Source organism: Lissotriton helveticus, chromosome 12 (assembly GCF_964261635.1).
Source record: "Lissotriton helveticus chromosome 12, aLisHel1.1, whole genome shotgun sequence".
NCBI classification, from domain to species: Eukaryota; Metazoa; Chordata; class Amphibia; order Caudata; family Salamandridae; genus Lissotriton; species Lissotriton helveticus.
In genome coordinates this window covers 657,850,677-657,875,700 of record NC_136073.1, presented here as the reverse complement: position 1 = coordinate 657,875,700, position 25,024 = coordinate 657,850,677, and the positions used below count along the sequence as shown (strand labels likewise).

At 46.9% G+C, this 25,024-nt stretch overlaps 23 non-coding genes across 23 annotated transcripts; all 23 read right to left on the bottom strand.

The window, feature by feature from the left end:
• Window positions 1–849: 849 nt before the first annotated feature.
• LOC144801021 (U5 spliceosomal RNA) lies at window positions 850–964 on the bottom strand. The gene has a single exon (XR_013604898.1). It is a non-coding gene; the product is annotated as a U5 spliceosomal RNA (small nuclear RNA).
• A 933-nt stretch (window positions 965–1,897) lies between these two features.
• Window positions 1,898–2,013, bottom strand: LOC144800330 (U5 spliceosomal RNA). Its single transcript, XR_013604240.1, has one exon. It is a non-coding gene; the product is annotated as a U5 spliceosomal RNA (small nuclear RNA).
• Window positions 2,014–2,946: 933 nt separating this feature from the next.
• On the bottom strand, window positions 2,947–3,061 carry LOC144800971 (U5 spliceosomal RNA). The gene has a single exon (XR_013604849.1). It is a non-coding gene; the product is annotated as a U5 spliceosomal RNA (small nuclear RNA).
• A 1,445-nt stretch (window positions 3,062–4,506) lies between these two features.
• Window positions 4,507–4,621, bottom strand: LOC144801572 (U5 spliceosomal RNA). Its single transcript, XR_013605377.1, has one exon. It is a non-coding gene; the product is annotated as a U5 spliceosomal RNA (small nuclear RNA).
• Window positions 4,622–5,555: 934 nt separating this feature from the next.
• LOC144800387 (U5 spliceosomal RNA) lies at window positions 5,556–5,670 on the bottom strand. The gene has a single exon (XR_013604295.1). It is a non-coding gene; the product is annotated as a U5 spliceosomal RNA (small nuclear RNA).
• A 933-nt stretch (window positions 5,671–6,603) lies between these two features.
• On the bottom strand, window positions 6,604–6,718 carry LOC144800386 (U5 spliceosomal RNA). Its single transcript, XR_013604294.1, has one exon. It is a non-coding gene; the product is annotated as a U5 spliceosomal RNA (small nuclear RNA).
• Window positions 6,719–7,651: 933 nt separating this feature from the next.
• Window positions 7,652–7,766, bottom strand: LOC144801571 (U5 spliceosomal RNA). The gene has a single exon (XR_013605376.1). It is a non-coding gene; the product is annotated as a U5 spliceosomal RNA (small nuclear RNA).
• Window positions 7,767–8,699: 933 nt separating this feature from the next.
• Window positions 8,700–8,814, bottom strand: LOC144801570 (U5 spliceosomal RNA). The gene has a single exon (XR_013605375.1). It is a non-coding gene; the product is annotated as a U5 spliceosomal RNA (small nuclear RNA).
• A 933-nt stretch (window positions 8,815–9,747) lies between these two features.
• On the bottom strand, window positions 9,748–9,862 carry LOC144801569 (U5 spliceosomal RNA). The gene has a single exon (XR_013605374.1). It is a non-coding gene; the product is annotated as a U5 spliceosomal RNA (small nuclear RNA).
• A 934-nt stretch (window positions 9,863–10,796) lies between these two features.
• LOC144800385 (U5 spliceosomal RNA) lies at window positions 10,797–10,911 on the bottom strand. The gene has a single exon (XR_013604293.1). It is a non-coding gene; the product is annotated as a U5 spliceosomal RNA (small nuclear RNA).
• Window positions 10,912–11,844: 933 nt separating this feature from the next.
• LOC144800384 (U5 spliceosomal RNA) lies at window positions 11,845–11,959 on the bottom strand. The gene has a single exon (XR_013604292.1). It is a non-coding gene; the product is annotated as a U5 spliceosomal RNA (small nuclear RNA).
• A 933-nt stretch (window positions 11,960–12,892) lies between these two features.
• On the bottom strand, window positions 12,893–13,007 carry LOC144801568 (U5 spliceosomal RNA). Its single transcript, XR_013605373.1, has one exon. It is a non-coding gene; the product is annotated as a U5 spliceosomal RNA (small nuclear RNA).
• Window positions 13,008–13,940: 933 nt separating this feature from the next.
• On the bottom strand, window positions 13,941–14,055 carry LOC144801566 (U5 spliceosomal RNA). The gene has a single exon (XR_013605371.1). It is a non-coding gene; the product is annotated as a U5 spliceosomal RNA (small nuclear RNA).
• Window positions 14,056–14,988: 933 nt separating this feature from the next.
• LOC144801565 (U5 spliceosomal RNA) lies at window positions 14,989–15,103 on the bottom strand. The gene has a single exon (XR_013605370.1). It is a non-coding gene; the product is annotated as a U5 spliceosomal RNA (small nuclear RNA).
• A 934-nt stretch (window positions 15,104–16,037) lies between these two features.
• LOC144800383 (U5 spliceosomal RNA) lies at window positions 16,038–16,152 on the bottom strand. Its single transcript, XR_013604291.1, has one exon. It is a non-coding gene; the product is annotated as a U5 spliceosomal RNA (small nuclear RNA).
• Window positions 16,153–17,085: 933 nt separating this feature from the next.
• LOC144800382 (U5 spliceosomal RNA) lies at window positions 17,086–17,200 on the bottom strand. Its single transcript, XR_013604290.1, has one exon. It is a non-coding gene; the product is annotated as a U5 spliceosomal RNA (small nuclear RNA).
• A 933-nt stretch (window positions 17,201–18,133) lies between these two features.
• Window positions 18,134–18,248, bottom strand: LOC144801564 (U5 spliceosomal RNA). The gene has a single exon (XR_013605369.1). It is a non-coding gene; the product is annotated as a U5 spliceosomal RNA (small nuclear RNA).
• A 933-nt stretch (window positions 18,249–19,181) lies between these two features.
• On the bottom strand, window positions 19,182–19,296 carry LOC144801563 (U5 spliceosomal RNA). Its single transcript, XR_013605368.1, has one exon. It is a non-coding gene; the product is annotated as a U5 spliceosomal RNA (small nuclear RNA).
• A 933-nt stretch (window positions 19,297–20,229) lies between these two features.
• LOC144801561 (U5 spliceosomal RNA) lies at window positions 20,230–20,344 on the bottom strand. The gene has a single exon (XR_013605367.1). It is a non-coding gene; the product is annotated as a U5 spliceosomal RNA (small nuclear RNA).
• A 934-nt stretch (window positions 20,345–21,278) lies between these two features.
• LOC144800381 (U5 spliceosomal RNA) lies at window positions 21,279–21,393 on the bottom strand. Its single transcript, XR_013604289.1, has one exon. It is a non-coding gene; the product is annotated as a U5 spliceosomal RNA (small nuclear RNA).
• Window positions 21,394–22,326: 933 nt separating this feature from the next.
• On the bottom strand, window positions 22,327–22,441 carry LOC144800914 (U5 spliceosomal RNA). Its single transcript, XR_013604793.1, has one exon. It is a non-coding gene; the product is annotated as a U5 spliceosomal RNA (small nuclear RNA).
• Window positions 22,442–23,375: 934 nt separating this feature from the next.
• LOC144800380 (U5 spliceosomal RNA) lies at window positions 23,376–23,490 on the bottom strand. The gene has a single exon (XR_013604288.1). It is a non-coding gene; the product is annotated as a U5 spliceosomal RNA (small nuclear RNA).
• A 933-nt stretch (window positions 23,491–24,423) lies between these two features.
• LOC144801560 (U5 spliceosomal RNA) lies at window positions 24,424–24,538 on the bottom strand. Its single transcript, XR_013605366.1, has one exon. It is a non-coding gene; the product is annotated as a U5 spliceosomal RNA (small nuclear RNA).
• Between the last annotated feature and the right edge of the window lie 486 nt (window positions 24,539–25,024).

Sequence of the window (25,024 nt, the reverse complement as noted above, 5' to 3'; positions counted from 1 at the left end):
AATCTAAGAAAGAGGACAAGAACCAGGCCGGTGAGGGAAGCAGGCCCAAATTTCAGAGTCTCTGCTCAAAGCACAGAAAATCAAAAAGGTGGACAGTTCCCATGCGTCTGTCTGGGAATATGCAAATTCTTTTCTGTACACACCTCAGCTCATTAGGAGGCGTTGCGGATGCTGGGCAAGGGGAACGGGAAGCGTGCATCAGGCTTTAGGTGAAGTGGCACTGTAGGACTTTTGTCCCCCAGCGATTTTACGCTTTCCACACCATCCTTCCAATCGTTAGGCTGTGAGCCACCACTGTGCTCTGCACATAGCCATGCACTTTAAGTCCCTTTTTCGCACGTACTTTCATTAAACCTGAATATAGAAGTATATATCTGTCTAGGCTAGAGGCACATGAAACAGGACTGGCGTGCCGCTTCAAGTGTACCTGAGAGGAATCTGACTCAGGATTGGCCACCCTCTCAGGGCACCGACTCAGGATTGGCCAACCTCTATGGGGCACCTCCAACGGGCACAAATAACGGGCAAGCCCTATGAAAAGCACAGCGTGAGTCTAGGTGCCACCTTGAAAAAGGAGGGTGACGTCTGGCCTCTGACAGCAGGAATATTAAGAGAGGAGAAAACATACTGCCTGCTATCATGAAATTCCAAGATAGTCACGAAAAGCAATCTCATGCACTGCACAAGCTCTTTCCCATGATGCACCTCTCCTGCACTCTGTCTATGCAAATGAGCAAGCAGAGGAGTTCAGGAATAAAACACCTAAGCTCATGTCCCCAAAAAACAGCAGCAGACAACTCGCAGATATTCCCCAATTTCTAATGCTTTTCTTTTAAACACACAATAAACAGCCTCACCTGTGGTAAGGCTTAAAAAAATTTAATAAACTCGTAAATGTTCCTCTCCACGGAAATCTTTAGTAAAAGGCGAAAGATTTTTTCGTTTTGAAGAGAAACCAGAGTAAGTTAGAATATGGCTCTCTGGGGGTAAGTGGCACCACATCAAAGACCCCTTCATTGCGAGGGTGAGGACCTGAGAGGTATTTTCAAAATCTAAGAAAGAGGACAAGAACCAGGCCGGTGAGGGAAGCAGGCCCAAATTTCAGAGTCTCTGCTCAAAGCACAGAAAATCAAAAAGGTGGACAGTTCCCATGCGTCTGTCTGGGAATATGCAAATTCTTTTCTGTACACACCTCAGCTCATTAGGAGGCGTTGCAGCTGCTGGACAAGGGGAACGTGAAGCGTGCATCAGGCTTTAGGTGAAGTGGCACTGTAGGACTTTTGTCCCCCAGCGATTTTACGCTTTCCACACCATCCTTCCAATCGTTAGGCTGTGAGCCACCACTGTGCTCTGCACATAGCCATGCACTTTAAGTCCCTTTTTCGCACGTACTTTCATTAAACCTGAATATAGAAGTATATATCTGTCTAGGCTAGAGGCACATGAAACAGGACTGGCGTGCCGCTTCAAGTGTACCTGAGAGGAATCTGACTCAGGATTGGCCACCCTCTCAGGGCACCGACTCAGGATTGGCCAACCTCTATGGGGCACCTCCAACGGGCACAAATAACGGGCAAGCCCTATGAAAAGCACAGCGTGAGTCTAGGTGCCACCTTGAAAAAGGAGGGTGACGTCTGGCCTCTGACAGCAGGAATATTAAGAGAGGAGAAAACATACTGCCTGCTATCGTGAAATTCCAAGATAGTCACGAAAAGCAATCTCATGCACTGCACAAGCTCTTTCCCATGATGCACCTCTCCTGCACTCTGTCTATGCAAATGAGCAAGCAGAGAGTTCAGGAATAAAACACCTAAGCTCATGTCCCCAAAAAACAGCATCAGACAACTCGCAGATATTCCTCAATTTCTAATGCTTTTCTTTTAAACACACGATAAACAGCCTCACCTGTGGTAAGGCTTAAAAAAAATTGAATAAACTCGCAAATGTTCCTCTCCACGGAAATCTTTAGTAAAAGGCGAAAGATTTTTTCGTTTTGAAGAGAAACCAGAGTAAGTTAGAATATGGCTCTCTGGGGGTAAGTGGCACCACATCAAAGACCCCGTCATTGCGAGGGTGAGGACCTGAGAGGTATTTTCAAAATCTAAGAAAGAGGACAAGAACCAGGCCGGTGAGGGAAGCAGGCCCAAATTTCAGAGTCTCTGCTCAAAGCACAGAAAATCAAAAAGGTGGACAGTTCCCATGCGTCTGTCTGGGAATATGCAAATTCTTTTCTGTACACACCTCAGCTCATTAGGAGGCGTTGCGGATGCTGGGCAAGGGGAACGGGAAGCGTGCATCAGGCTTTAGGTGAAGTGGCACTGTAGGACTTTTGTCCCCCAGCGATTTTACGCTTTCCACACCATCCTTCCAATCGTTAGGCTGTGAGCCACCACTGTGCTCTGCACATAGCCATGCACTTTAAGTCCCTTTTTCGCACGTACTTTCATTAAACCTGAATATAGAAGTATATATCTGTCTAGGCTAGAGGCACATGAAACAGGACTGGCGTGCCGCTTCAAGTGTACCTGAGAGGAATCTGACTCAGGATTGGCCACCCTCTCAGGGCACCGACTCAGGATTGGCCAACCTCTATGGGGCACCTCCAACGGGCACAAATAACGGGCAAGCCCTATGAAAAGCACAGCGTGAGTCTAGGTGCCACCTTGAAAAAGGAGGGTGACGTCTGGCCTCTGACAGCAGGAATATTAAGAGAGGAGAAAACATACTGCCTGCTATCGTGAAATTCCAAGATAGTCACGAAAAGCAATCTCATGCACTGCACAAGCTCTTTCCCATGATGCACCTCTCCTGCACTCTGTCTATGCAAATGAGCAAGCAGAGAGTTCAGGAATAAAACACCTAAGCTCATGTCCCCAAAAAACAGCATCAGACAACTCGCAGATATTCCTCAATTTCTAATGCTTTTCTTTTAAACACACGATAACGAGCCTCACCTGAGGTAAGGCTTAAAAAAATTGAATAAACTCGCAAATGTTCCTCTCCACGGAAATCTTTAGTAAAAGGCGAAAGATTTTTTCGTTTTGAAGCTAAACCAGAGTAAGTTAGAATATGGCTCTTTGGGGGTAAGTGGCACCACATCAAAGACCCCGTCATTGCGAGGGTGAGGACCTGAGAGGTATTTTCAAAATCTAAGAAAGAGGACAAGAACCAGGCCGGTGAGGGAAGCAGGCCCAAATTTCAGAGTCTCTGCTCAAAGCACAGAAAATCAAAAAGGTGGACAGTTCCCATGCGTCTGTCTGGGAATATGCAAATTCTTTTCTGTACACACCTCAGCTCATTAGGAGGCGTTGCGGATGCTGGGCAAGGGGAACGGGAAGCGTGCATCAGGCTTTAGGTGAAGTGGCACTGTAGGACTTTTGTCCCCCAGCGATTTTACGCTTTCCACACCATCCTTCCAATCGTTAGGCTGTGAGCCACCACTGTGCTCTGCACATAGCCATGCACTTTAAGTCCCTTTTTCGCACGTACTTTCATTAAACCTGAATATAGAAGTATATATCTGTCTAGGCTAGAGGCACATGAAACAGGACTGGCGTGCCGCTTCAAGTGTACCTGAGAGGAATCTGACTCAGGATTGGCCACCCTCTCAGGGTACCGACTCAGGATTGGCCAACCTCTATGGGACACCTCCAACGGGCACAAATAACAAGCAAGCCCTATGAAAAGCACAGCGTGAGTCTAGGTGCCACCTTGAAAAAGGAGGGTGACGTCTGGCCTCTGACAGCAGGAATATTAAGAGAGGAGAAAACATACTGCCTGCTATCGTGAAATTCCAAGATAGTCATGAAAAGCAATCTCATGCACTGCACAAGCTCTTTCCCATGATGCACCTCTCCTGCACTCTGTCTATGCAAATGAGCAAGCAGAGAGTTCAGGAATAAAACACCTAGGGGCAGATTTATGAAGGCCTTGCGCCGCCGGTGCATCACTTTATTTGACGCAACGGCGGCGCAAACAATGCGCCCTATTTACAACGTGACGCATCTAGGAGATGCGTCACGTTGTAAAGCCCTGCGCCATCAGGAGGCGTTCCGGCGCAGGGTGGGCGTTCCGGGGCAGGTGCGCCTCGCAAAAGTGGCTGAGTGAAATCTATAAGATTTCACTCAGTCACTTTCAGGACAATGCTGCGTCAAAAGCCTGCGCCTGCTTGAAGCAGGCGTAGGTCTTGAGGCAGCATTGTGGAGATGGGGCACCCCCGAGCCTTGCTGGAGCTGCGTTGCGCTTGCGACACTGCTCCAGCACTGCGCCACCTTTTCGGCACAGATGCGTCACGCATCTGTGCCGTTTTTGCCCCATGGTGCGCCGCATTCTAAATGCGGCGCACCATGGGTGGCGGAGCAGCGGCGCAGGATGACTGGCGCATCCCTGGGGATGCGCCAGTCATCATAAATCTGCCCCCTAAGCTCATGTCCCCAAAAAACAGCATCAGACAACTCGCAGATATTCCTCAATTTCTAATGCTTTTCTTTTAAACACACGATAAACAGCCTCACCTGTGGTAAGGCTTAAAAAAATTGAATAAACTCGTAAATGTTCCTCTCCACGGAAATCTTTAGTAAAAGGCGAAAGATTTTTTCGTTTTGAAGAGAAACCAGAGTAAGTTAGAATATGGCTCTCTGGGGGTAAGTGGCACCACATCAAAGACCCCGTCATTGCGAGGGTGAGGACCTGAGAGGTATTTTCAAAATCTAAGAAAGAGGACAAGAACCAGGCCGGTGAGGGAAGCAGGCCCAAATTTCAGAGTCTCTGCTCAAAGCACAGAAAATCAAAAAGGTGGACAGTTCCCATGCGTCTGTCTGGGAATATGCAAATTCTTTTCTGTACACACCTCAGCTCATTAGGAGGCGTTGCGGATGCTGGGCAAGGGGAACGGGAAGCGTGCATCAGGCTTTAGGTGAAGTGGCACTGTAGGACTTTTGTCCCCCAGCGATTTTACGCTTTCCACACCATCCTTCCAATCGTTAGGCTGTGAGCCACCACTGTGCTCTGCACATAGCCATGCACTTTAAGTCCCTTTTTCGCACGTACTTTCATTAAACCTGAATTTAGAAGCATATATCTGTCTAGGCTAGAGGCACATGAAACAGGACTGGCGTGCCGCTTCAAGTGTACCTGAGAGGAATCTGACTCAGGATTGGCCACCCTCTCAGGGCACCGACTCAGGATTGGCCAACCTCTATGGGGCACCTCCAACGGGCACAAATAACGGGCAAGCCCTATGAAAAGCACAGCGTGAGTCTAGGTGCCACCTTGAAAAAGGAGGGTGACGTCTGGCCTCTGACAGCAGGAATATTAAGAGAGGAGAAAACATACTGCCTGCTATCATGAAATTCCAAGATAGTCACGAAAAGCAATCTCATGCACTGCACAAGCTCTTTCCCATGATGCACCTCTCCTGCACTCTGTCTATGCAAATGAGCAAGCAGAGGAGTTCAGGAGTAAAACACCTAAGCTCATGTCCCCAAAAAACAGCAGCAGACAACTCGCAGATATTCCCCAATTTCTAATGCTTTTCTTTTAAACACACAATAAACAGCCTCACCTGTGGAAAGGCTTAAAAAAATTGAATAAACTCGTAAATGTTCCTCTTCACGGAAATCTTTAGTAAAAGGCGAAAGATTTTTTCGTTTTGAAGAGAAACCAGAGTAAGTTAGAATATGGCTCTCTGGGGGTAAGTGGCACCACATCAAAGACCCCGTCATTACGAGGGTGAGGACCTGAGAGGTATTTTCAAAATCTAAGAAAGAGGACAAGAACCAGGCCGGTGAGGGAAGCAGGCCCAAATTTCAGAGTCTCTGCTCAAAGCACAGAAAATCAAAAAGGTGGACAGTTCCCATGCGTCTGTCTGTGAATATGCAAATTCTTTTCTGTACACACCTCAGCTCATTAGGAGGCGTTGCGGATGCTGGGCAAGGGGAACGGGAAGCGTGCATCAGGCTTTAGGTGAAGTGGCACTGTAGGACTTTTGTCCCCCAGCGATTTTACGCTTTCCACACCATCCTTCCAATCGTTAGGCTGTGAGCCACCACTGTGCTCTGCACATAGCCATGCACTTTAAGTCCCTTTTTCGCACGTACTTTCATTAAACCTGAATATAGAAGTATATATCTGTCTAGGCTAGAGGCACATGAAACAGGACTGGCGTGCCGCTTCAAGTGTACCTGAGAGGAATCTGACTCAGGATTGGCCACCCTCTCAGGGCACCGACTCAGGATTGGCCAACCTCTATGGGGCACCTCCAACGGGCACAAATAACGGGCAAGCCCTATGAAAAGCACAGCGTGAGTCTAGGTGCCACCTTGAAAAAGGAGGGTGACGTCTGGCCTCTGACAGCAGGAATATTAAGAGAGGAGAAAACATACTGCCTGCTATCGTGAAATTCCAAGATAGTCACGAAAAGCAATCTCATGCACTGCACAAGCTCTTTCCCATGATGCACCTCTCCTGCACTCTGTCTATGCAAATGAGCAAGCAGAGAGTTCAGGAATAAAACACCTAAGCTCATGTCCCCAAAAAACAGCAGCAGACAACTCGCAGATATTCCCCAATTTCTAATGCTTTTCTTTTAAACACACAATAAACAGCCTCACCTGTGGAAAGGCTTAAAAAAATTGAATAAACTCGTAAATGTTCCTCTTCACGGAAATCTTTAGTAAAAGGCGAAAGATTTTTTCGTTTTGAAGAGAAACCAGAGTAAGTTAGAATATGGCTCTCTGGGGGTAAGTGGCACCACATCAAAGACTCCGTCATTACGAGGGTGAGGACCTGAGAGGTATTTTCAAAATCTAAGAAAGAGGACAAGAACCAGGCCGGTGAGGGAAGCAGGCCCAAATTTCAGAGTCTCTGCTCAAAGCACAGAAAATCAAAAAGGTGGACAGTTCCCATGCGTCTGTCTGTGAATATGCAAATTCTTTTCTGTACACACCTCAGCTCATTAGGAGGCGTTGCGGATGCTGGGCAAGGGGAACGGGAAGCGTGCATCAGGCTTTAGGTGAAGTGGCACTGTAGGACTTTTGTCCCCCAGCGATTTTACGCTTTCCACACCATCCTTCCAATCGTTAGGCTGTGAGCCACCACTGTGCTCTGCACATAGCCATGCACTTTAAGTCCCTTTTTCGCACGTACTTTCATTAAACCTGAATATAGAAGTATATATCTGTCTAGGCTAGAGGCACATGAAACAGGACTGGCGTGCCGCTTCAAGTGTACCTGAGAGGAATCTGACTCAGGATTGGCCACCCTCTCAGGGCACCGACTCAGGATTGGCCAACCTCTATGGGGCACCTCCAACGGGCACAAATAACGGGCAAGCCCTATGAAAAGCACAGCGTGAGTCTAGGTGCCACCTTGAAAAAGGAGGGTGACGTCTGGCCTCTGACAGCAGGAATATTAAGAGAGGAGAAAACATACTGCCTGCTATCGTGAAATTCCAAGATAGTCACGAAAAGCAATCTCATGCACTGCACAAGCTCTTTCCCATGATGCACCTCTCCTGCACTCTGTCTATGCAAATGAGCAAGCAGAGAGTTCAGGAATAAAACACCTAAGCTCATGTCCCCAAAAAACAGCATCAGACAACTTGCAGATATTCCTCAATTTCTAATGCTTTTCTTTTAAACACACGATAAACAGCCTCACCTGTGGTAAGGCTTAAAAAAATTGAATAAACTCGTAAATGTTCCTCTCCACGGAAATCTTTAGTAAAAGGCGAAAGATTTTTTCGTTTTGAAGAGAAACCAGAGTAAGTTAGAATATGGCTCTCTGGGGGTAAGTGGCACCACATCAAAGACCCCGTCATTGCGAGGGTGAGGACCTGAGAGGTATTTTCAAAATCTAAGAAAGAGGACAAGAACCAGGCCGGTGAGGGAAGCAGGCCCAAATTTCAGAGTCTCTGCTCAAAGCACAGAAAATCAAAAAGGTGGACAGTTCCCATGCGTCTGTCTGGGAATATGCAAATTCTTTTCTGTACACACCTCAGCTCATTAGGAGGCATTGCGGCTGCTGGGCAAGGGGAACGGGAAGCGTGCATCAGGCTTTAGGTGAAGTGGCACTGTAGGACTTTTGTCCCCCAGCGATTTTACGCTTTCCACACCATCCTTCCAATCGTTAGGCTGTGAGCCACCACTGTGCTCTGCACATAGCCATGCACTTTAAGTCCCTTTTTCGCACGTACTTTCATTAAACCTGAATATAGAAGTATATATCTGTCTAGGCTAGAGGCACATGAAACAGGACTGGCGTGCCGCTTCAAGTGTACCTGAGAGGAATCTGACTCAGGATTGGCCACCCTCTCAGGGCACCGACTCAGGATTGGCCAACCTCTATGGGGCACCTCCAACGGGCACAAATAACGGGCAAGCCCTATGAAAAGCACAGCGTGAGTCTAGGTGCCACCTTGAAAAAGGAGGGTGACGTCTGGCCTCTGACAGCAGGAATATTAAGAGAGGAGAAAACATACTGCCTGCTATCGTGAAATTCCAAGATAGTCACGAAAAGCAATCTCATGCACTGCACAAGCTCTTTCCCATGATGCACCTCTCCTGCACTCTGTCTATGCAAATGAGCAAGCAGAGAGTTCAGGAATAAAACACCTAAGCTCATGTCCCCAAAAAACAGCATCAGACAACTCGCAGATATTCCTCAATTTCTAATGCTTTTCTTTTAAACACACGATAAACAGCCTCACCTGTGGTAAGGCTTAAAAAAATTGAATAAACTCGTAAATGTTCCTCTCCACGGAAATCTTTAGTAAAAGGCGAAAGATTTTTTCGTTTTGAAGAGAAACCAGAGTAAGTTAGAATATGGCTCTCTGGGGGTAAGTGGCACCACATCAAAGACCCCGTCATTGCGAGGGTGAGGACCTGAGAGGTATTTTCAAAATCTAAGAAAGAGGACAAGAACCAGGCCGGTGAGGGAAGCAGGCCCAAATTTCAGAGTCTCTGCTCAAAGCACAGAAAATCAAAAAGGTGGACAGTTCCCATGCGTCTGTCTGGGAATATGCAAATTCTTTTCTGTACACACCTCAGCTCATTAGGAGGCGTTGCGGATGCTGGGCAAGGGGAACGGGAAGCGTGCATCAGGCTTTAGGTGAAGTGGCACTGTAGGACTTTTGTCCCCCAGCGATTTTACGCTTTCCACACCATCCTTCCAATCGTTAGGCTGTGAGCCACCACTGTGCTCTGCACATAGCCATGCACTTTAAGTCCCTTTTTCGCACGTACTTTCATTAAACCTGAATATAGAAGCATATATCTGTCTAGGCTAGAGGCACATGAAACAGGACTGGCGTGCCGCTTCAAGTGTACCTGAGAGGAATCTGACTCAGGATTGGCCACCCTCTCAGGGCACCGACTCAGGATTGGCCAACCTCTATGGGGCACCTCCAACGGGCACAAATAACGGGCAAGCCCTATGAAAAGCACAGCGTGAGTCTAGGTGCCACCTTGAAAAAGGAGGGTGACGTCTGGCCTCTGACAGCAGGAATATTAAGAGAGGAGAAAACATACTGCCTGCTATCGTGAAATTCCAAGATAGTCACGAAAAGCAATCTCATGCACTGCACAAGCTCTTTCCCATGATGCACCTCTCCTGCACTCTGTCTATGCAAATGAGCAAGCAGAGAGTTCAGGAATAAAACACCTAAGCTCATGTCCCCAAAAAACAGCATCAGACAACTCGCAGATATTCCTCAATTTCTAATGCTTTTCTTTTAAACACACGATAAACAGCCTCACCTGTGGTAAGGCTTAAAAAAATTGAATAAACTCGTAAATGTTCCTCTCCACGGAAATCTTTAGTAAAAGGCGAAAGATTTTTTCGTTTTGAAGAGAAACCAGAGTAAGTTAGAATATGGCTCTCTGGGGGTAAGTGGCACCACATCAAAGACCCCGTCATTGCGAGGGTGAGGACCTGAGAGGTATTTTCAAAATCTAAGAAAGAGGACAAGAACCAGGCCGGTGAGGGAAGCAGGCCCAAATTTCAGAGTCTCTGCTCAAAGCACAGAAAATCAAAAAGGTGGACAGTTCCCATGCGTCTGTCTGGGAATATGCAAATTCTTTTCTGTACACACCTCAGCTCATTAGGAGGCGTTGCGGATGCTGGGCAAGGGGAACGGGAAGCGTGCATCAGGCTTTAGGTGAAGTGGCACTGTAGGACTTTTGTCCCCCAGCGATTTTACGCTTTCCACACCATCCTTCCAATCGTTAGGCTGTGAGCCACCACTGTGCTCTGCACATAGCCATGCACTTTAAGTCCCTTTTTCGCACGTACTTTCATTAAACCTGAATTTAGAAGCATATATCTGTCTAGGCTAGAGGCACATGAAACAGGACTGGCGTGCCGCTTCAAGTGTACCTGAGAGGAATCTGACTCAGGATTGGCCACCCTCTCAGGGCACCGACTCAGGATTGGCCAACCTCTATGGGGCACCTCCAACGGGCACAAATAACGGGCAAGCCCTATGAAAAGCACAGCGTGAGTCTAGGTGCCACCTTGAAAAAGGAGGGTGACGTCTGGCCTCTGACAGCAGGAATATTAAGAGAGGAGAAAACATACTGCCTGCTATCATGAAATTCCAAGATAGTCACGAAAAGCAATCTCATGCACTGCACAAGCTCTTTCCCATGATGCACCTCTCCTGCACTCTGTCTATGCAAATGAGCAAGCAGAGGAGTTCAGGAGTAAAACACCTAAGCTCATGTCCCCAAAAAACAGCAGCAGACAACTCGCAGATATTCCCCAATTTCTAATGCTTTTCTTTTAAACACACAATAAACAGCCTCACCTGTGGAAAGGCTTAAAAAAATTGAATAAACTCGTAAATGTTCCTCTTCACGGAAATCTTTAGTAAAAGGCGAAAGATTTTTTCGTTTTGAAGAGAAACCAGAGTAAGTTAGAATATGGCTCTCTGGGGGTAAGTGGCACCACATCAAAGACCCCGTCATTACGAGGGTGAGGACCTGAGAGGTATTTTCAAAATCTAAGAAAGAGGACAAGAACCAGGCCGGTGAGGGAAGCAGGCCCAAATTTCAGAGTCTCTGCTCAAAGCACAGAAAATCAAAAAGGTGGACAGTTCCCATGCGTCTGTCTGTGAATATGCAAATTCTTTTCTGTACACACCTCAGCTCATTAGGAGGCGTTGCGGATGCTGGGCAAGGGGAACGGGAAGCGTGCATCAGGCTTTAGGTGAAGTGGCACTGTAGGACTTTTGTCCCCCAGCGATTTTACGCTTTCCACACCATCCTTCCAATCGTTAGGCTGTGAGCCACCACTGTGCTCTGCACATAGCCATGCACTTTAAGTCCCTTTTTCGCACGTACTTTCATTAAACCTGAATATAGAAGTATATATCTGTCTAGGCTAGAGGCACATGAAACAGGACTGGCGTGCCGCTTCAAGTGTACCTGAGAGGAATCTGACTCAGGATTGGCCACCCTCTCAGGGCACCGACTCAGGATTGGCCAACCTCTATGGGGCACCTCCAACGGGCACAAATAACGGGCAAGCCCTATGAAAAGCACAGCGTGAGTCTAGGTGCCACCTTGAAAAAGGAGGGTGACGTCTGGCCTCTGACAGCAGGAATATTAAGAGAGGAGAAAACATACTGCCTGCTATCGTGAAATTCCAAGATAGTCACGAAAAGCAATCTCATGCACTGCACAAGCTCTTTCCCATGATGCACCTCTCCTGCACTCTGTCTATGCAAATGAGCAAGCAGAGAGTTCAGGAATAAAACACCTAAGCTCATGTCCCCAAAAAACAGCAGCAGACAACTCGCAGATATTCCCCAATTTCTAATGCTTTTCTTTTAAACACACAATAAACAGCCTCACCTGTGGAAAGGCTTAAAAAAATTGAATAAACTCGTAAATGTTCCTCTTCACGGAAATCTTTAGTAAAAGGCGAAAGATTTTTTCGTTTTGAAGAGAAACCAGAGTAAGTTAGAATATGGCTCTCTGGGGGTAAGTGGCACCACATCAAAGACTCCGTCATTACGAGGGTGAGGACCTGAGAGGTATTTTCAAAATCTAAGAAAGAGGACAAGAACCAGGCCGGTGAGGGAAGCAGGCCCAAATTTCAGAGTCTCTGCTCAAAGCACAGAAAATCAAAAAGGTGGACAGTTCCCATGCGTCTGTCTGTGAATATGCAAATTCTTTTCTGTACACACCTCAGCTCATTAGGAGGCGTTGCGGATGCTGGGCAAGGGGAACGGGAAGCGTGCATCAGGCTTTAGGTGAAGTGGCACTGTAGGACTTTTGTCCCCCAGCGATTTTACGCTTTCCACACCATCCTTCCAATCGTTAGGCTGTGAGCCACCACTGTGCTCTGCACATAGCCATGCACTTTAAGTCCCTTTTTCGCACGTACTTTCATTAAACCTGAATATAGAAGTATATATCTGTCTAGGCTAGAGGCACATGAAACAGGACTGGCGTGCCGCTTCAAGTGTACCTGAGAGGAATCTGACTCAGGATTGGCCACCCTCTCAGGGCACCGACTCAGGATTGGCCAACCTCTATGGGGCACCTCCAACGGGCACAAATAACGGGCAAGCCCTATGAAAAGCACAGCGTGAGTCTAGGTGCCACCTTGAAAAAGGAGGGTGACGTCTGGCCTCTGACAGCAGGAATATTAAGAGAGGAGAAAACATACTGCCTGCTATCGTGAAATTCCAAGATAGTCACGAAAAGCAATCTCATGCACTGCACAAGCTCTTTCCCATGATGCACCTCTCCTGCACTCTGTCTATGCAAATGAGCAAGCAGAGAGTTCAGGAATAAAACACCTAAGCTCATGTCCCCAAAAAACAGCATCAGACAACTTGCAGATATTCCTCAATTTCTAATGCTTTTCTTTTAAACACACGATAAACAGCCTCACCTGTGGTAAGGCTTAAAAAAATTGAATAAACTCGTAAATGTTCCTCTCCACGGAAATCTTTAGTAAAAGGCGAAAGATTTTTTCGTTTTGAAGAGAAACCAGAGTAAGTTAGAATATGGCTCTCTGGGGGTAAGTGGCACCACATCAAAGACCCCGTCATTGCGAGGGTGAGGACCTGAGAGGTATTTTCAAAATCTAAGAAAGAGGACAAGAACCAGGCCGGTGAGGGAAGCAGGCCCAAATTTCAGAGTCTCTGCTCAAAGCACAGAAAATCAAAAAGGTGGACAGTTCCCATGCGTCTGTCTGGGAATATGCAAATTCTTTTCTGTACACACCTCAGCTCATTAGGAGGCATTGCGGCTGCTGGGCAAGGGGAACGGGAAGCGTGCATCAGGCTTTAGGTGAAGTGGCACTGTAGGACTTTTGTCCCCCAGCGATTTTACGCTTTCCACACCATCCTTCCAATCGTTAGGCTGTGAGCCACCACTGTGCTCTGCACATAGCCATGCACTTTAAGTCCCTTTTTCGCACGTACTTTCATTAAACCTGAATATAGAAGTATATATCTGTCTAGGCTAGAGGCACATGAAACAGGACTGGCGTGCCGCTTCAAGTGTACCTGAGAGGAATCTGACTCAGGATTGGCCACCCTCTCAGGGCACCGACTCAGGATTGGCCAACCTCTATGGGGCACCTCCAACGGGCACAAATAACGGGCAAGCCCTATGAAAAGCACAGCGTGAGTCTAGGTGCCACCTTGAAAAAGGAGGGTGACGTCTGGCCTCTGACAGCAGGAATATTAAGAGAGGAGAAAACATACTGCCTGCTATCGTGAAATTCCAAGATAGTCACGAAAAGCAATCTCATGCACTGCACAAGCTCTTTCCCATGATGCACCTCTCCTGCACTCTGTCTATGCAAATGAGCAAGCAGAGAGTTCAGGAATAAAACACCTAAGCTCATGTCCCCAAAAAACAGCATCAGACAACTCGCAGATATTCCTCAATTTCTAATGCTTTTCTTTTAAACACACGATAAACAGCCTCACCTGTGGTAAGGCTTAAAAAAATTGAATAAACTCGTAAATGTTCCTCTCCACGGAAATCTTTAGTAAAAGGCGAAAGATTTTTTCGTTTTGAAGAGAAACCAGAGTAAGTTAGAATATGGCTCTCTGGGGGTAAGTGGCACCACATCAAAGACCCCGTCATTGCGAGGGTGAGGACCTGAGAGGTATTTTCAAAATCTAAGAAAGAGGACAAGAACCAGGCCGGTGAGGGAAGCAGGCCCAAATTTCAGAGTCTCTGCTCAAAGCACAGAAAATCAAAAAGGTGGACAGTTCCCATGCGTCTGTCTGGGAATATGCAAATTCTTTTCTGTACACACCTCAGCTCATTAGGAGGCGTTGCGGATGCTGGGCAAGGGGAACGGGAAGCGTGCATCAGGCTTTAGGTGAAGTGGCACTGTAGGACTTTTGTCCCCCAGCGATTTTACGCTTTCCACACCATCCTTCCAATCGTTAGGCTGTGAGCCACCACTGTGCTCTGCACATAGCCATGCACTTTAAGTCCCTTTTTCGCACGTACTTTCATTAAACCTGAATATAGAAGCATATATCTGTCTAGGCTAGAGGCACATGAAACAGGACTGGCGTGCCGCTTCAAGTGTACCTGAGAGGAATCTGACTCAGGATTGGCCACCCTCTCAGGGCACCGACTCAGGATTGGCCAACCTCTATGGGGCACCTCCAACGGGCACAAATAACGGGCAAGCCCTATGAAAAGCACAGCGTGAGTCTAGGTGCCACCTTGAAAAAGGAGGGTGACGTCTGGCCTCTGACAGCAGGAATATTAAGAGAGGAGAAAACATACTGCCTGCTATCGTGAAATTCCAAGATAGTCACGAAAAGCAATCTCATGCACTGCACAAGCTCTTTCCCATGATGCACCTCTCCTGCACTCTGTCTATGCAAATGAGCAAGCAGAGAGTTCAGGAATAAAACACCTAAGCTCATGTCCCCAAAAAACAGCATCAGACAACTTGCAGATATTCCTCAATTTCTAATGCTTTTCTTTTAAACACACGATAAACAGCCTCACCTGTGGTAAGGCTTAAAAAAATTGAATAAACTCGTAAATGTTCCTCTCCACGGAAATCTTTAGTAAAAGGCGAAAGATTTTTTCGTTTTGAAGAGAAACCAGAGTAAGTTAGAATATGGCTCTCTGGGGGTAAGTGGCACCACATCAAAGACCCCGTCATTGCGAGGGTGAGGACCTGAGAGGTATTTTCAAAATCTAAGAAAGAGGACAAGAACCAGGCCGGTGAGGGAAGCAGGCCCAAATTTCAGAGTCTCTGCTCAAAGCACAGAAAATCAAAAAGGTGGACAGTTCCCATGCGTCTGTCTGTGAATATGCAAATTCTTTTCTGTACACACCTCAGCTCATTAGGAGGCGTTGCGGATGCTGGGCAAGGGGAACGGGAAGCGTGCATCAGGCTTTAGGTGAAGTGGCACTGTAGGACTTTTGTCCCCCAGCGATTTTACGCTTTCCACACCATCCTTCCAATCGTTAGGCTGTGAGCCACCACTGTGCTCTGCACATAGCCATGCACTTTAAGTCCCTTTTTCGCACGTACTTTCATTAAACCTGAATTTAGAAGCATATATCTGTCTAGGCTAGAGGCACATGAAACAGGACTGGCGTGCCGCTTCAAGTGTACCTGAGAGGAATCTGACTCAGGATTGGCCACCCTCTCAGGGCACCGACTCAGGATTGGCCAACCTCTATGGGGCACCTCCAACGGGCACAAATAACGGGCAAGCCCTATGAAAAGCACAGCGTGAGTCTAGGTGCCACCTTGAAAAAGGAGGGTGACGTCTGGCCTCTGACAGCAGGAATATTAAGAGAGGAGAAAACATACTGCCTGCTATCATGAAATTCCAAGATAGTCACGAAAAGCAATCTCATGCACTGCACAAGCTCTTTCCCATGATGCACCTCTCCTGCACTCTGTCTATGCAAATGAGCAAGCAGAGGAGTTCAGGAGTAAAACACCTAAGCTCATGTCCCCAAAAAACAGCAGCAGACAACTCGCAGATATTCCCCAATTTCTAATGCTTTTCTTTTAAACACACAATAAACAGCCTCACCTGTGGAAAGGCTTAAAAAAATTGAATAAACTCGTAAATGTTCCTCTTCACGGAAATCTTTAGTAAAAGGCGAAAGATTTTTTCGTTTTGAAGAGAAACCAGAGTAAGTTAGAATATGGCTCTCTGGGGGTAAGTGGCACCACATCAAAGACCCCGTCATTACGAGGGTGAGGACCTGAGAGGTATTTTCAAAATCTAAGAAAGAGGACAAGAACCAGGCCGGTGAGGGAAGCAGGCCCAAATTTCAGAGTCTCTGCTCAAAGCACAGAAAATCAAAAAGGTGGACAGTTCCCATGCGTCTGTCTGTGAATATGCAAATTCTTTTCTGTACACACCTCAGCTCATTAGGAGGCGTTGCGGATGCTGGGCAAGGGGAACGGGAAGCGTGCATCAGGCTTTAGGTGAAGTGGCACTGTAGGACTTTTGTCCCCCAGCGATTTTACGCTTTCCACACCATCCTTCCAATCGTTAGGCTGTGAGCCACCACTGTGCTCTGCACATAGCCATGCACTTTAAGTCCCTTTTTCGCACGTACTTTCATTAAACCTGAATATAGAAGTATATATCTGTCTAGGCTAGAGGCACATGAAACAGGACTGGCGTGCCGCTTCAAGTGTACCTGAGAGGAATCTGACTCAGGATTGGCCACCCTCTCAGGGCACCGACTCAGGATTGGCCAACCTCTATGGGGCACCTCCAACGGGCACAAATAACGGGCAAGCCCTATGAAAAGCACAGCGTGAGTCTAGGTGCCACCTTGAAAAAGGAGGGTGACGTCTGGCCTCTGACAGCAGGAATATTAAGAGAGGAGAAAACATACTGCCTGCTATCGTGAAATTCCAAGATAGTCACGAAAAGCAATCTCATGCACTGCACAAGCTCTTTCCCATGATGCACCTCTCCTGCACTCTGTCTATGCAAATGAGCAAGCAGAGAGTTCAGGAATAAAACACCTAAGCTCATGTCCCCAAAAAACAGCAGCAGACAACTCGCAGATATTCCCCAATTTCTAATGCTTTTCTTTTAAACACACAATAAACAGCCTCACCTGTGGAAAGGCTTAAAAAAATTGAATAAACTCGTAAATGTTCCTCTTCACGGAAATCTTTAGTAAAAGGCGAAAGATTTTTTCGTTTTGAAGAGAAACCAGAGTAAGTTAGAATATGGCTCTCTGGGGGTAAGTGGCACCACATCAAAGACTCCGTCATTACGAGGGTGAGGACCTGAGAGGTATTTTCAAAATCTAAGAAAGAGGACAAGAACCAGGCCGGTGAGGGAAGCAGGCCCAAATTTCAGAGTCTCTGCTCAAAGCACAGAAAATCAAAAAGGTGGACAGTTCCCATGCGTCTGTCTGTGAATATGCAAATTCTTTTCTGTACACACCTCAGCTCATTAGGAGGCGTTGCGGATGCTGGGCAAGGGGAACGGGAAGCGTGCATCAGGCTTTAGGTGAAGTGGCACTGTAGGACTTTTGTCCCCCAGCGATTTTACGCTTTCCACACCATCCTTCCAATCGTTAGGCTGTGAGCCACCACTGTGCTCTGCACATAGCCATGCACTTTAAGTCCCTTTTTCGCACGTACTTTCATTAAACCTGAATATAGAAGTATATATCTGTCTAGGCTAGAGGCACATGAAACAGGACTGGCGTGCCGCTTCAAGTGTACCTGAGAGGAATCTGACTCAGGATTGGCCACCCTCTCAGGGCACCGACTCAGGATTGGCCAACCTCTATGGGGCACCTCCAACGGGCACAAATAACGGGCAAGCCCTATGAAAAGCACAGCGTGAGTCTAGGTGCCACCTTGAAAAAGGAGGGTGACGTCTGGCCTCTGACAGCAGGAATATTAAGAGAGGAGAAAACATACTGCCTGCTATCGTGAAATTCCAAGATAGTCACGAAAAGCAATCTCATGCACTGCACAAGCTCTTTCCCATGATGCACCTCTCCTGCACTCTGTCTATGCAAATGAGCAAGCAGAGAGTTCAGGAATAAAACACCTAAGCTCATGTCCCCAAAAAACAGCATCAGACAACTTGCAGATATTCCTCAATTTCTAATGCTTTTCTTTTAAACACACGATAAACAGCCTCACCTGTGGTAAGGCTTAAAAAAATTGAATAAACTCGTAAATGTTCCTCTCCACGGAAATCTTTAGTAAAAGGCGAAAGATTTTTTCGTTTTGAAGAGAAACCAGAGTAAGTTAGAATATGGCTCTCTGGGGGTAAGTGGCACCACATCAAAGACCCCGTCATTGCGAGGGTGAGGACCTGAGAGGTATTTTCAAAATCTAAGAAAGAGGACAAGAACCAGGCCGGTGAGGGAAGCAGGCCCAAATTTCAGAGTCTCTGCTCAAAGCACAGAAAATCAAAAAGGTGGACAGTTCCCATGCGTCTGTCTGGGAATATGCAAATTCTTTTCTGTACACACCTCAGCTCATTAGGAGGCATTGCGGCTGCTGGGCAAGGGGAACGGGAAGCGTGCATCAGGCTTTAGGTGAAGTGGCACTGTAGGACTTTTGTCCCCCAGCGATTTTACGCTTTCCACACCATCCTTCCAATCGTTAGGCTGTGAGCCACCACTGTGCTCTGCACATAGCCATGCACTTTAAGTCCCTTTTTCGCACGTACTTTCATTAAACCTGAATATAGAAGTATATATCTGTCTAGGCTAGAGGCACATGAAACAGGACTGGCGTGCCGCTTCAAGTGTACCTGAGAGGAATCTGACTCAGGATTGGCCACCCTCTCAGGGCACCGACTCAGGATTGGCCAACCTCTATGGGGCACCTCCAACGGGCACAAATAACGGGCAAGCCCTATGAAAAGCACAGCGTGAGTCTAGGTGCCACCTTGAAAAAGGAGGGTGACGTCTGGCCTCTGACAGCAGGAATATTAAGAGAGGAGAAAACATACTGCCTGCTATCGTGAAATTCCAAGATAGTCACGAAAAGCAATCTCATGCACTGCACAAGCTCTTTCCCATGATGCACCTCTCCTGCACTCTGTCTATGCAAATGAGCAAGCAGAGAGTTCAGGAATAAAACACCTAAGCTCATGTCCCCAAAAAACAGCATCAGACAACTCGCAGATATTCCTCAATTTCTAATGCTTTTCTTTTAAACACACGATAAACAGCCTCACCTGTGGTAAGGCTTAAAAAAATTGAATAAACTCGTAAATGTTCCTCTCCACGGAAATCTTTAGTAAAAGGCGAAAGATTTTTTCGTTTTGAAGAGAAACCAGAGTAAGTTAGAATATGGCTCTCTGGGGGTAAGTGGCACCACATCAAAGACCCCGTCATTGCGAGGGTGAGGACCTGAGAGGTATTTTCAAAATCTAAGAAAGAGGACAAGAACCAGGCCGGTGAGGGAAGCAGGCCCAAATTTCAGAGTCTCTGCTCAAAGCACAGAAAATCAAAAAGGTGGACAGTTCCCATGCGTCTGTCTGGGAATATGCAAATTCTTTTCTGTACACACCTCAGCTCATTAGGAGGCGTTGCGGATGCTGGGCAAGGGGAACGGGAAGCGTGCATCAGGCTTTAGGTGAAGTGGCACTGTAGGACTTTTGTCCCCCAGCGATTTTACGCTTTCCACACCATCCTTCCAATCGTTAGGCTGTGAGCCACCACTGTGCTCTGCACATAGCCATGCACTTTAAGTCCCTTTTTCGCACGTACTTTCATTAAACCTGAATATAGAAGCATATATCTGTCTAGGCTAGAGGCACATGAAACAGGACTGGCGTGCCGCTTCAAGTGTACCTGAGAGGAATCTGACTCAGGATTGGCCACCCTCTCAGGGCACCGACTCAGGATTGGCCAACCTCTATGGGGCACCTCCAACGGGCACAAATAACGGGCAAGCCCTATGAAAAGCACAGCGTGAGTCTAGGTGCCACCTTGAAAAAGGAGGGTGACGTCTGGCCTCTGACAGCAGGAATATTAAGAGAGGAGAAAACATACTGCCTGCTATCGTGAAATTCCAAGATAGTCACGAAAAGCAATCTCATGCACTGCACAAGCTCTTTCCCATGATGCACCTCTCCTGCACTCTGTCTATGCAAATGAGCAAGCAGAGAGTTCAGGAATAAAACACCTAAGCTCATGTCCCCAAAAAATAGCATCAGACAACTTGCAGATATTCCTCAATTTCTAATGCTTTTCTTTTAAACACACGATAAACAGCCTCACCTGTGGTAAGGCTTAAAAAAATTGAATAAACTCGTAAATGTTCCTCTCCACGGAAATCTTTAGTAAAAGGCGAAAGATTTTTTCGTTTTGAAGAGAAACCAGAGTAAGTTAGAATATGGCTCTCTGGGGGTAAGTGGCACCACATCAAAGACCCCGTCATTGCGAGGGTGAGGACCTGAGAGGTATTTTCAAAATCTAAGAAAGAGGACAAGAACCAGGCCGGTGAGGGAAGCAGGCCCAAATTTCAGAGTCTCTGCTCAAAGCACAGAAAATCAAAAAGGTGGACAGTTCCCATGCGTCTGTCTGTGAATATGCAAATTCTTTTCTGTACACACCTCAGCTCATTAGGAGGCGTTGCGGATGCTGGGCAAGGGGAACGGGAAGCGTGCATCAGGCTTTAGGTGAAGTGGCACTGTAGGACTTTTGTCCCCCAGCGATTTTACGCTTTCCACACCATCCTTCCAATCGTTAGGCTGTGAGCCACCACTGTGCTCTGCACATAGCCATGCACTTTAAGTCCCTTTTTCGCACGTACTTTCATTAAACCTGAATTTAGAAGCATATATCTGTCTAGGCTAGAGGCACATGAAACAGGACTGGCGTGCCGCTTCAAGTGTACCTGAGAGGAATCTGACTCAGGATTGGCCACCCTCTCAGGGCACCGACTCAGGATTGGCCAACCTCTATGGGGCACCTCCAACGGGCACAAATAACGGGCAAGCCCTATGAAAAGCACAGCGTGAGTCTAGGTGCCACCTTGAAAAAGGAGGGTGACGTCTGGCCTCTGACAGCAGGAATATTAAGAGAGGAGAAAACATACTGCCTGCTATCATGAAATTCCAAGATAGTCACGAAAAGCAATCTCATGCACTGCACAAGCTCTTTCCCATGATGCACCTCTCCTGCACTCTGTCTATGCAAATGAGCAAGCAGAGGAGTTCAGGAATAAAACACCTAAGCTCATGTCCCCAAAAAACAGCAGCAGACAACTCGCAGATATTCCCCAATTTCTAATGCTTTTCTTTTAAACACACAATAAACAGCCTCACCTGTGGAAAGGCTTAAAAAAATTGAATAAACTCGTAAATGTTCCTCTTCACGGAAATCTTTAGTAAAAGGCGAAAGATTTTTTCGTTTTGAAGAGAAACCAGAGTAAGTTAGAATATGGCTCTCTGGGGGTAAGTGGCACCACATCAAAGACCCCGTCATTACGAGGGTGAGGACCTGAGAGGTATTTTCAAAATCTAAGAAAGAGGACAAGAACCAGGCCGGTGAGGGAAGCAGGCCCAAATTTCAGAGTCTCTGCTCAAAGCACAGAAAATCAAAAAGGTGGACAGTTCCCATGCGTCTGTCTGTGAATATGCAAATTCTTTTCTGTACACACCTCAGCTCATTAGGAGGCGTTGCGGATGCTGGGCAAGGGGAACGGGAAGCGTGCATCAGGCTTTAGGTGAAGTGGCACTGTAGGACTTTTGTCCCCCAGCGATTTTACGCTTTCCACACCATCCTTCCAATCGTTAGGCTGTGAGCCACCACTGTGCTCTGCACATAGCCATGCACTTTAAGTCCCTTTTTCGCACGTACTTTCATTAAACCTGAATATAGAAGTATATATCTGTCTAGGCTAGAGGCACATGAAACAGGACTGGCGTGCCGCTTCAAGTGTACCTGAGAGGAATCTGACTCAGGATTGGCCACCCTCTCAGGGCACCGACTCAGGATTGGCCAACCTCTATGGGGCACCTCCAACGGGCACAAATAACGGGCAAGCCCTATGAAAAGCACAGCGTGAGTCTAGGTGCCACCTTGAAAAAGGAGGGTGACGTCTGGCCTCTGACAGCAGGAATATTAAGAGAGGAGAAAACATACTGCCTGCTATCGTGAAATTCCAAGATAGTCACGAAAAGCAATCTCATGCACTGCACAAGCTCTTTCCCATGATGCACCTCTCCTGCACTCTGTCTATGCAAATGAGCAAGCAGAGAGTTCAGGAATAAAACACCTAAGCTCATGTCCCCAAAAAACAGCATCAGACAACTCGCAGATATTCCTCAATTTCTAATGCTTTTCTTTTAAACACACGATAACGAGCCTCACCTGTGGTAAGGCTTAAAAAAATTGAATAAACTCGCAAATGTTCCTCTCCACGGAAATCTTTAGTAAAAGGCGAAAAAATTTTTCGTTTTGAAGAGAAACCAGAGTAAGTTAGAATATGACTCTTTGGGGGTAAGTGGCACCACATCAAAGACCCCGTCATTGCGAGGGTGAGGACCTGAGAGGTATTTTCAAAATCTAAGAAAGAGGACAAGAACCAGGCCGGTGAGGGAAGCAGGCCCAAATTTCAGAGTCTCTGCTCAAAGCACAGAAAATCAAAAAGGTGGACAGTTCCCATGCGTCTGTCTGGGAATATGCAAATTCTTTTCTGTACACACCTCAGCTCATTAGGAGGCGTTGCGGATGCTGGGCAAGGGGAACGGGAAGCGTGCATCAGGCTTTAGGTGAAGTGGCACTGTAGGACTTTTGTCCCCCAGCGATTTTACGCTTTCCACACCATCCTTCCAATCGTTAGGCTGTGAGCCACCACTGTGCTCTGCACATAGCCATGCACTTTAAGTCCCTTTTTCGCACGTACTTTCATTAAACCTGAATTTAGAAGCATATATCTGTCTAGGCTAGAGGCACATGAAACAGGACTGGCGTGCCGCTTCAAGTGTACCTGAGAGGAATCTGACTCAGGATTGGCCACCCTCTCAGGGCACCGACTCAGGATTGGCCAACCTCTATGGGGCACCTCCAACGGGCACAAATAACGGGCAAGCCCTATGAAAAGCACAGCGTGAGTCTAGGTGCCACCTTGAAAAAGGAGGGTGACGTCTGGCCTCTGACAGCAGGAATATTAAGAGAGGAGAAAACATACTGCCTGCTATCATGAAATTCCAAGATAGTCACGAAAAGCAATCTCATGCACTGCACAAGCTCTTTCCCATGATGCACCTCTCCTGCACTCTGTCTATGCAAATGAGCAAGCAGAGGAGTTCAGGAATAAAACACCTAAGCTCATGTCCCCAAAAAACAGCAGCAGACAACTCGCAGATATTCCCCAATTTCTAATGCTTTTCTTTTAAACACACAATAAACAGCCTCACCTGTGGAAAGGCTTAAAAAAATTGAATAAACTCGTAAATGTTCCTCTTCACGGAAATCTTTAGTAAAAGGCGAAAGATTTTTTCGTTTTGAAGAGAAACCAGAGTAAGTTAGAATATGGCTCTCTGGGGGTAAGTGGCACCACATCAAAGACCCCGTCATTACGAGGGTGAGGACCTGAGAGGTATTTTCAAAATCTAAGAAAGAGGACAAGAACCAGGCCGGTGAGGGAAGCAGGCCCAAATTTCAGAGTCTCTGCTCAAAGCACAGAAAATCAAAAAGGTGGACAGTTCCCATGCGTCTGTCTGTGAATATGCAAATTCTTTTCTGTACACACCTCAGCTCATTAGGAGGCGTTGCGGATGCTGGGCAAGGGGAACGGGAAGCGTGCATCAGGCTTTAGGTGAAGTGGCACTGTAGGACTTTTGTCCCCCAGCGATTTTACGCTTTCCACACCATCCTTCCAATCGTTAGGCTGTGAGCCACCACTGTGCTCTGCACATAGCCATGCACTTTAAGTCCCTTTTTCGCACGTACTTTCATTAAACCTGAATATAGAAGTATATATCTGTCTAGGCTAGAGGCACATGAAACAGGACTGGCGTGTCGCTTCAAGTGTACCTGAGAGGAATCTGACTCAGGATTGGCCACCCTCTCAGGGCACCGACTCAGGATTGGCCAACCTCTATGGGGCACCTCCAACGGGCACAAATAACGGGCAAGCCCTATGAAAAGCACAGCGTGAGTCTAGGTGCCACCTTGAAAAAGGAGGGTGACGTCTGGCCTCTGACAGCAGGAATATTAAGAGAGGAGAAAACATACTGCCTGCTATCGTGAAATTCCAAGATAGTCACGAAAAGCAATCTCATGCACTGCACAAGCTCTTTCCCATGATGCACCTCTCCTGCACTCTGTCTATGCAAATGAGCAAGCAGAGAGTTCAGGAATAAAACACCTAAGCTCATGTCCCCAAAAAACAGCATCAGACAACTTGCAGATATTCCTCAATTTCTAATGCTTTTCTTTTAAACACACGATAAACAGCCTCACCTGTGGTAAGGCTTAAAAAAATTGAATAAACTCGTAAATGTTCCTCTCCACGGAAATCTTTAGTAAAAGGCGAAAGATTTTTTCGTTTTGAAGAGAAACCAGAGTAAGTTAGAATATGGCTCTCTGGGGGTAAGTGGCACCACATCAAAGACCCCGTCATTGCGAGGGTGAGGACCTGAGAGGTATTTTCAAAATCTAAGAAAGAGGACAAGAACCAGGCCGGTGAGGGAAGCAGGCCCAAATTTCAGAGTCTCTGCTCAAAGCACAGAAAATCAAAAAGGTGGACAGTTCCCATGCGTCTGTCTGGGAATATGCAAATTCTTTTCTGTACACACCTCAGCTCATTAGGAGGCGTTGCGGATGCTGGGCAAGGGGAACGGGAAGCGTGCATCAGGCTTTAGGTGAAGTGGCACTGTAGGACTTTTGTCCCCCAGCGATTTTACGCTTTCCACACCATCCTTCCAATCGTTAGGCTGTGAGCCACCACTGTGCTCTGCACATAGCCATGCACTTTAAGTCCCTTTTTCGCACGTACTTTCATTAAACCTGAATATAGAAGCATATATCTGTCTAGGCTAGAGGCACATGAAACA